Source organism: Bubalus bubalis, chromosome 9 (genome assembly GCF_019923935.1).
Source record: "Bubalus bubalis isolate 160015118507 breed Murrah chromosome 9, NDDB_SH_1, whole genome shotgun sequence".
Lineage (NCBI taxonomy): Eukaryota > Metazoa > Chordata > Mammalia > Artiodactyla > Bovidae > Bubalus > Bubalus bubalis.
The window spans coordinates 89,670,523-89,680,597 of record NC_059165.1 but is presented as its reverse complement, the minus strand read 5'-3'; positions in this window follow the sequence as shown (position 1 = coordinate 89,680,597).

Genomic DNA, 10,075 nt, shown 5'->3' with positions numbered 1-10,075 from the left:
AAAAATCTGGCATAATGTCACAGTGTTCTAATGTCCCCAGAGCTCAACATACTGGGCCTTAGAAAGTTTCCAGGGGAGAGACAATAAGACCACAGTCTGCATAGAGCCTTCTGTGCGGCTGTGGCTGCGAAGACAAAAACAATCATGTTAATGTTGCTGTTTAGGATTGGGCTTGTTTGCTGCGGCTTCTTTGTGAGTGTTTCACTATTCAGTCTAAGTTTTTAAAGGACATTGTGTATGTCTGCATTAAGACAAATTGTTTACATCTCAGAGCTAGCACATTCTATATCCTCTTTGTTATATTCTGTTCAGAAGATGTAGTAGGTGGAATAGTGGACCCCCACCCCCACCCCCAAGGACATACCTGCATCCCAGAGCTTGTGAATATGACCATATTTGGAAAAAAGCATCTTTGTGAATGTAATTAAGGATCCCAGGATGAGAACATCCTGGATTATCCAGTTGGGTGCTAAATCCAATGAAAAGTGTCGTTATAAGAGGCAGAAGTCGCAGAAGAGGAGAAGGCTATGTGAAGACTGACGCAGAGATTGAAGGGATGCAGTCAAGGAAGCCAAGGCATGCCTGCAGCCCCCAGAAGCTGGGAGAATTAAGGAAAGATTCTCCCCTACAGCTTTCGGGGGACTACAGCCTGATGACACCTTGATTTTATTTGTTTATTTAATGCTTTTAATTTTTTTTTTTTTTTGCCAGATCACATGGCTTGCAGAATCTTAGATCCCTGACCAGGGATGGGACCCTGGGCCTTGGGCCCTGGAGTTCTAAACACTGGACCATCAGGGGGTTCCCGACACCTTGATTTTATTTTATTTTTTTAAATTTTTTTATTTTATTTTATTTTTAAACTTTACAAAATTGTATTAGTTTTGCCAAATATCAAAATGAATCCGCCACAGGTATACATGTGTTCCCCATCCTGAATCCTCCTCCCTCCTCCCTCTCCATACCATCCCTCTGGGTTGTCCCAGTGCACCAGCCCCAAGCATCCAGTATCGTGCATTGAACCTGGACTAGCAACTCGTTTCATACATGATATTTTACATGTTTCAATGCCATTCTCCCAAATCTTCCCACCCTCTCCCTCTCCCACAGAGTCCATAAGACTGTTCTATACATCAGTGTCTCTTTTGCTGTCTCGTACACAGGGTTATTGTTACCATCTTTCTAAATTCCATATATATGCGTTAGTATACTGTATTGGTGTTTTTCTTTCTGGCTTACTTCACTCTGTATAATAGGCTCCAGTTTCATCCACCTCATTAGAACTGATTCAAATGTATTCTTTTTAATGGCTGAGTAATACTCCATTGTGTATATGTACCACAGCTTTCTTGTCCATTCATCTGCTGATGGAAATCTAGGTTGCTTCCATGTCCTGGCTATTACAAACAGTGCTGCGATGAACATTGGGGTACACGTGTCTCTTTCCCTTCTGGTTTCCTCAGTGTGTATGCCCAGCAGTGGGATTGCTGGATCATAAGGCAGTTCTATTTCCAGTTTTTTAAGGAATCTCCACACTGTTCTCCATAGTGGCTGTACTAGTTTGCATTCCCACCAACAGTGTAAGAGGGTTCCCTTTTCTCCACACCCTCTCCAGCATTTATTGCTTGTAGACTTTTGGATCGCAGCCATTCTGACTGGTGTGAAATGGTACCTCATAGTGGTTTTGATTTGCATTTCTCTGATAATGAGTGATGTTGAGCATCTTTTCATGCCAACACCTTGATTTTAGACTTCTGGTCTCCAGAATTATGAGAGAACACACTTCTGCAGTTTTAACCCACCCAGTTCGTGATAATTTGTTATGGTGGCTCCAGAAAACTAATCTAGAAGGTTAGGAGGACCCAGTGGATTTATCCAAACATTGTTGGAATGGAAGATTTCATCCCAAAGTAGCATTCCTCAAGTCTCTAGGACTCAGATAACCCAATGTTGTGACATGATCTGGCCCAGGCATGTCTCAACTAAAACCCATGGCTGTAGTTGCCAAGTCCTAATATATACATCAAATTTGGGGAGCAGAAATTCCTTGACGGTATAAAGGTATCCAGACCTGGAGGAATACTCCTCATTCTGTGAGGTATTTTATGTGATAGAATGGTAGACCAGCATGGTATTTTCACTCTGTTGGAGAGGGGTGTTTCTTGTTGGTTCATTTGCTGAACTCCTGGCTCTGTCTTCTCTCCGCCGACAGACTTTCTCTTTCCCAGAACCCACCACCGCCTTTCAGTGCCTGCACCCCTTCGGAGTCATCTGCAATGTGGCATTCTGTGTGGTCATCACTAAGCTAAGAGTGTTGGCAAACAAGATGAAATATCTTCATACTTCTAGTTTAAGGGGTAAAAATATAAAGGATAATAAGTGACAGTTCCTCTGTACTATAAACCATAGCCTGGGGGAGAAGACAGACACATAAATGGAGATCTATAGAAGACTGTGCTTAGGGCCAAACAGAGATCTACTGGCCTCCTGGGGCACCCAAGGGTGGGAGCACTTCTCCTTGGGAGAAGATTTATGAGAAGACAAAAGACTTGTGCTAATGACCTGGAACTCTGCAAGCTGAGAAGGGAGAGGAAAGCATTCTTAAAAGAGGCATCAGCATAGACAAAGACATATAGTCAATTTGTGGAATAGCAGGAAACTCAGGGTAGCAAGAGAGTAGGGTGAGATTGGAGGTGAGTGAGTGCAGAAACACAGAAATCACGATCAGCCAGGCATTGGTTGTGATTCTTCCTCACCCTGTTTGTTACTTCTTGAGCCCATCCAGCTCTCTCCATTCCTATGCCAGGCTGCCATCATCTCCAGCCTGGACACCTGTAATGGCCCTCTTGCCCCCTTGCACTCAATGTCCTCGCTCCCAGTCTGCCCTGCTCTCCAGTCCATCACTCTTAGCAGCCAGAGCAATCCATTTAGAACACTGACCTGATCATATCACTCGATTGTCTTTGTAAAACTCAAAACTATTTTAAATGGCTCACAAAGCCCTCTGTGATATACCTTCTAACCAAAGCAATACATGCACAAAGGAGCATATAATGGGAAGCACCGGGGCCCTGACGTGACATTCTCTATCCCCGGGCTTTCTCCCTGCAGAAACTCATTTGACTAGTTCTAGATTTTGTACTTCTGGTGATTACATCTACATCCCAAGTTTTATGCTTGTGCTGAAGTCTCTAGGTTTATCAATCATGAATGTCCTGGTATAATAAATAAGGGTTTAATTGACTTCTATTACCTTTTGTCTCCTTTCTCCATCCCCAGATTATTCCTGGTTCTTTCTCAGATCTGTTCTGAAGCCTCAAAAAATATACTTAAGCCTTAATTTCTTTCTTTATCAATCTAGGACAGATTTACCTCTAATTTGTCATGTATGGATGTGAGAGTTGGACTGTGAAGAAAGCTGAGCACCAAAGAATTGATGCTTTTGAACTGTGGTGTTGGAGAAGACTCTTGAGAGTCCCTTGGACTGCAAAGAGATCCAACCAGTCCATCCTAAAGGAGATCAGTCCTGGGTGTTCTTTGGAAGGAATGATGCTAAAGCTGAAACTCCAGTTACTTTGGCCACCTCATGCGAAGAGTTGACTCATTGGAAAAGACTCTGATGCTGGGAGGGATTGGGAGCAGGAGGAGAAGGGGAGGACAGAGGATGAGATGGCTGGATGGCATCACCGACCCAATGGATGTGAGTCTGAGTGGACTCCGGGAGTTGGTGATGGACAGGGAGGCCTGGCATGCTGGGATTCATAGGGTCGCAAAGAGTCGGACATGACTGAGCAACTGAACTGAACTGAACTGAAGATGGGAACATTAGAGCTCCCACCCTACCCTCTGCCTTCCAAGCCCCATGTCTTGCCTACACCTTGACTTATGCATTTGTCATTTGATGACATCTATATTCCATTTAACTGTAGTGAAATCGTCCATAAGTTCTTTTTAAAATAATTAATTAATTCATTGATCTTGGCTGTGCTGGGTCTTCACTGCTGTGTGGGCTTTTCTCCAGCTGCATGGAGCAGGGGCTGCCCTCCAGTCGTGACGCGCGGGCTTCTCACTGCGGTGGCTTCTCTTGTGGATCATGGGCTGTAGGGCATGTGGGCCCAGTAGTTGCGGCCCCTGGGCTCTAGAGCACAGGCTCAGTAGTTGTGGCACACGGGCTTAGTTGCTCTGCAGCATGTGGGATCTTCCCAGCCCAGGGATCGAACCAGTGTCTCCTGCATTGGCAGGTGGATTCTTTACCACTGAGCCACCAAGGAAGCCCCCCAGCCCCATGAGTTCTTTTTAAGTTGAGTCTAAAAGGCAAAACAATTAAAAAATTTTTGTAATAACCATGGAAACCCATTCACTGCAGCTCACTTCTGTGCTGTGTTTCATTTTGCTTTATATTTGAGTCCTGCCTTTCTTATCTATTTTTCATTTGTTTTTCTGGGAGTATAATTGGCTTTTTTTTTTTGCCTTCTGTGGGTTTCAAGGGCATCAGTCATACTCTCTATCTTATGGTATCCCTCCCCACAACCCCTTTGTCTGCCTGGTGGCTCCAGACTTGCTGTACAGGTCTCAGCTCTCATCCTGGGACTCCCCTGGACTGCTCTCCTGGCTTGCACACACTGTTTCTGAGTGCCATACCTTTCTCTCTTTCTTGGAACCTGCTGAAGCATGCTATCAAGTAACTTCCTAACAGAAGATGCTTAGGTGGTAATTTTTTTTTTTAATCTTCTTGTTATGGAAAACTTCAAACATGTATAAAGGCGTAGACAATAACAAAATGAGCCCATAATGATGGGCACATGACCCAACAACCAGCTCCCAAAATTGTCAACTCATGGTCAATCTTATTTCACCTATATTCCTAGTCACTTCTTACAAAGTGAAAAGTGAAAGTCGCTCAGTCATATTCGACTCTTTTCAGCCCCATGGACTATACAGTCCGTGGAATTCTCCAGGCCAGAATACTGGAGTGGATTGCCATGCCCTTCTCCAGGGGGTCTTCCCAACCCAGGGATAGAATCCAGGTCTCCCGAATTGCAGGTGGATTCTTAACCAGCTGAGCCACAAGGGAAACCTCAGTCAATTCCTACACTCCCAGATTATTTTGAAGCAAATTCCAGATATCCTATTACTAGTAAATATTTATGTATATATCTCAAAAAGTAAGGATTCTTTTAAAAAAACATAATTACCATACCATTAACACATCTAAAAGTTAGCTATAATTTCTTAACATCATCAAATAATCAGTCAGTGTTCAAATTCTGATGTACCTAAATGTTTGCTGGTTTGAATTGAATCCAATTACAGCTGTTTGATACACCTCCTGAGTCTTTGAATCTATGGTTCCCCTGACTCTTTCTTCCTTACAATTTATTTGTTGAAAAAGAATTTTTTGTTTGTTTTCCTTATAAAATTTCCCACAACCTGGACTTTGCTCCTTGCATTCCTGTTGTGACATTTGACATAGTCCTTTATATCTTGTACTTTCTATGGGTTAGTAATTAAAAATAGAGTCTTGAGCACATTCAAGTTTGATTATTGTGGATGTAATTTCATAGATAGTATCTTGTACTTCAAAAAGAAGGCACATCACATCTACTTTTCTCTCTTTTATAATGTGAACAGTTGCTGACGATCCTTGCCTAGGTCCATTATTTTATCGGGGATTATGGCGATATTTTGTCACTCCTTCATTTACTAGCTGGAAGATGTCTGTATTAGGGAGAAATTTCCCCTCATTTACTATTTAGTTACTCTGAGGTTTCTACGGGAAAAGTTTAATAAATTCCCTTTCTTTCTTTTTTTTCATAAACCGCAAGAAGTGTATGTAAAATGCAAGCTGTGGATTTTTCATTTATGACTCCTAGATTCCTTTAATTCCTAGTGTGTTGAGTTTTTTTAATTTTATTTTTTATTGAAGTATAGCCGATTAACAGAGTTGCGATAGTTCCAGGTGGACAGCAAAGGGAATCAGCCATACATGTATCCATATACATGTATTACTTCTCCCCCAAACTCCTCCCATCCAGACTGCCACATAATGTAGACCAGAATTCCCTGTGCTATAGGACCTTGTTGGCGATCAATAAATTAAATTCCCTTTATCATTTTTTGAAATAATGGGTCCCTAGAATCTTCCAATGGAGAAGGCAATGGTACCCCACTCCAATACTCTTGCCTGGAAAATCTCATGGACAGAGGAGCCTGGCGGGCTGCAGTCTGTGGGGTCGTGAAGAGTCGGACACGACCGAGTGACTTCACTTTCACTTTTCAGTTCCATGCATTGGAGAAGGAAATGGCAACCCACTCCAGTGTTCTTGCCTGGAGAATCCCAGGGATGGCGGAGCCTGGGGGTCTGCCATCTATGGGGTCGCACAGAGTCGGACACGACTGAAGCGACTTAGCAGCAGCAGCAGCATCTTCCAAAGGCAACTTGTGAGTTTTGAAAGTTTTACTCATGAATTTAAACATATTTGATGAGCTTCAATTTGTTACAGTTATTATCAGTGATGCTCACATTGTATCTTATTTGTCAGTGGAAACTTTGTTCAGTTGGCTCCTGACCCTCTTGACTTCATTCTTCCTTGATATCTGAAATAAGATGTTTCATTTCCATCTTATGTATATACACTCCTAGATCTGGAATACATCATTTCTCACTGTTACTAGATCAGTCATTTTCCTAGTCCTTTTCAGTAGACAGAACTGGAAATATAATTTTTAAAGAGAAAAAATACATCATAATACCAAAATACTAAAACTTGTAAATCAAGTTGAAGACTGAGGAATTTTATTTAACTTCAAGGATCTTTTATTTCCTTTCTCCCACAGTCAACAGAAGGTAAGCATTGTACTTTTTAAAACGTCTAAATATTTCTTTATTCTCCTTTACATTTAACTGACGGCTTCACTTGGCATAGGATTCTGGGTTGAAAATAATTTTCACTGAGAACTTTGAAGGCATTGTTCCATTTTCTTCTAAGAAACCAGTGCTGCTAATGAGAAGTCTAATACCATTCTGACATTTTTCTTGTGTGTGGCCTCCTATTCCTCCTCCTTCCCCTCCTCCTCAAAGAGAAATTCTTTCTTTGCAAATATCTCCTCCTCTTCTTTTGTGTAATGTAGCAGAAAGAAATATACATAAAAATTTCCTTATAGTTATTGCAAATTGGAAAGAGATGGTAAGCATGGACTGGAAGGCTTGACATGGTCTCTTAGCGCTCTTCCCCTGACCTTCAGCTCCTCTTAGTTCCTGGCATGGGCCTCTCTTTCTCTAAATGCTCTTTTATATTAGGATATTCTTGTCACCTCACAGCCCACATGGACTTTGTGTCTGGTTAACTCCTGCTCGTCTTCCATCTTGGCCTGGGCCTCGGCGTGGTCTCCTCTGATCCTTCGCTAGATCGGGTGCCCTCTTACATGTTCCCCTCACAGTCTGTACTTCCCCCATCACCACGTGGCTCCATCTACAGTCATTGCTTGTTCAGTGCCTGTCTTCAGACTCTGAGTCCCTTGAAGTCTCATCTGCCTTGTTCAGGGTTGCAACCCTGCTTCAGAGAAGTGATGTGTGGGCAACAAGAAGTCAATGTATGGCCAGTGTGGCTCCTAGCAAGCTGTCTGATGGCAACATGGGTGAGGAGCTGGAGAGAGCCGGGTTGGGGAGACTAAAGAGGAAGCTACTGCTGGAGCCCACAGGAGATGAAAAGCTCTGGATTGGGGCAGTGACACAAGGGTGGAGAAGAGAGCCTGGTTGAGGAGACGCTTCTGAGGGTGCAATTGGGATTTGTGACCCTGCAAACAGAGGTGAGGGAATATGGGCATTCAAAGATAATTTCCACAATTTAAGTCTTGTCAGAAGAGGAAAGCAGTGTTGCTGTTTGCTGAGATAGGAAGATTAAAGAAGGGGAAGGTGCAAGTTGAGTTTGGACAAACTGAGGTTTCAAGTTAAGAGGTGTTTGTGTATCACCTGGAAGGTAGCTGTGAATGAGCATCTAGAGCTCAAGAGAGATGTCTGGGCTGGAGACACGGGAGTGAGTCATGAGCTTCTAGATGATGGAGGATGTGAGACTGTGGGAGAGCCCTGCTAGGAAGAAGGTGTGGAAGAGCAGAAAGGAGTGGGTGGGGCCCTGGGGAACCTCAGTCCTGAAGGGGCAGGCAAAGAGCAGTCCGTGGAGGAGAAGAAAAGAGAATGCATAGAGAGGCAGGAAATCCAAGGGAAGAAAGTGTTTCCAAAAATTAGAACATAGGCAGATGGCTAAAGGAGGAAAGGAATGGGGAAAGAGTGCTCAAGATGGCAAGGGGTCTAGTGTGACTTGCACACAGAGAGCAAGAGTAGAAGTCAGAGAAGTAATGAGGAGCTTATGTCCTTACCTTGCAGGCCACGATAAGAACTTAGGCTTTCACTCTGAGGGAGGTGGGAGCCACTGCAGGTTTGAGAATGGCAGGGATAGGATCTAACTTGATCACCCATTAAGCAAGAGAACTGGTATTGAGAGTTGGTGCTTTGAAGCCCAACATAGTGATAGATAGAGTATGGGAGGAGAAAATTCAGAAGGCGCTGAAACAAGATAAACATTTCCATGGGCCAGAAACAGAACATAAACCCATAGCCTCAAGTCACAGACCTGATGGCTTCAAAGTCCAGATGCAGTGGAGATACCCAGGAGCTTGGCTTTTGTGAAGTGCCAAGGGTAAGAACACTCCTCACAAGTCTGGGGGGTTAGAGCCTGGCCCACAGTGGGAAGTCAGTGCTGGGATGGAGCTTGTAGAATGAGGCATATAGTTTCTTATGTTTGTTTTTTCTGAAAAATCAAAACTCTAACTGTGCATGAATTCTACTTTTGTTTATACCTGGATAAACATTTGGAAAGCCATGCATCAACCCAGGGAGTGGAGTGGGAGGCTGGGACAGGGGCCTCCCACTCTTGCCTTTTTATGTACTTCTGATATATTTGGCTCTTTTTCACCATGAGTATATACAGTATTGTTTCTCTCCCAGGTAGCTTAGTGATAAAGAATCTGCCTGCCAGTTCAGGAGATGCAAGAGATGCAGGTTTGATCCCTGGGTCTGGAAGATTCCCCTGGAATAGGAAATGTCAGCCCACTCCAGTATTCTTGCCTGGAAAATTCCATGGACAGAGGAGCCTGGCAGGCTACAGTCCATGGGGCCTTAAAGAGTCAGAGCACACGCACACATATACGGTATCACAGAGAAAGTAACAGGAGCTCAGTGCAGTGTGGGAGGAGTAAGATCAGAACTGAAAAAAAGCCACTGGGTTTGGACACTAAGAGGTCAGTAATAGCCTCAGCAAGCACAGTTTCCTGGGAGATATGGAGAAAAAATACAGACTGACAGGAAATATGCGATGCCTGAGTGAGTTGACAAGTAGATTGTTCTTTCAAGGAAAGGGAAGGAGAGAGATAAGCAGGGGACACAAGGGGGCAGGTGGTTAAGACCGGAGGATGAGCGGACTTGTGGGTGTTGGCTAGGTAAGAGGGTAGGAGAAGGGAGGAGGAAGGGAGAGATTTAAGATGTGGGAAAAGGAAGGAATAATTGACACTATAAAAGGGAATGCGCCAGGGAAGGGTCAGGGCCCTACCTTGTTGGATCCCAGAAGATGGTCCAGGTGGCACTGATGGACACATGTTTTGGGCTGGGTGAGTCCTGGAGGGTGGGGTGTGGGATCAAGGCTTGGGAAGCTGGCTTAGCACCTTCACTTGTATCTGGCCCGTCTGTATTTCTCTGGCTCCTCTGTACTACAGGAGGGCAGGAACCAGGCCTGATTCATCCCCATGGCTCTAGCACACTGTAGACCTCCAGTTAGTATCCGTTGACTGAATGGATGGAGTTTCTTTGTAAAGAAGAGGTTGAAGTGTCAGTTGAGTGTGAAGGCGGATGGAGTGGGGAGGAGAGATTGCTATTTGGAGCCATAGCCATGGGGAGTGGGCCAGGGTGGTGACTAGAAACAGGCGTGGGATTTCTAAGCAACCCTGGGGGTCTGCTGAGCATGGCACCACCAGGAGCGAGTGCTGTCAGGCAGCAGGGCTTGTGTTACTTTTTTTTTTTTGT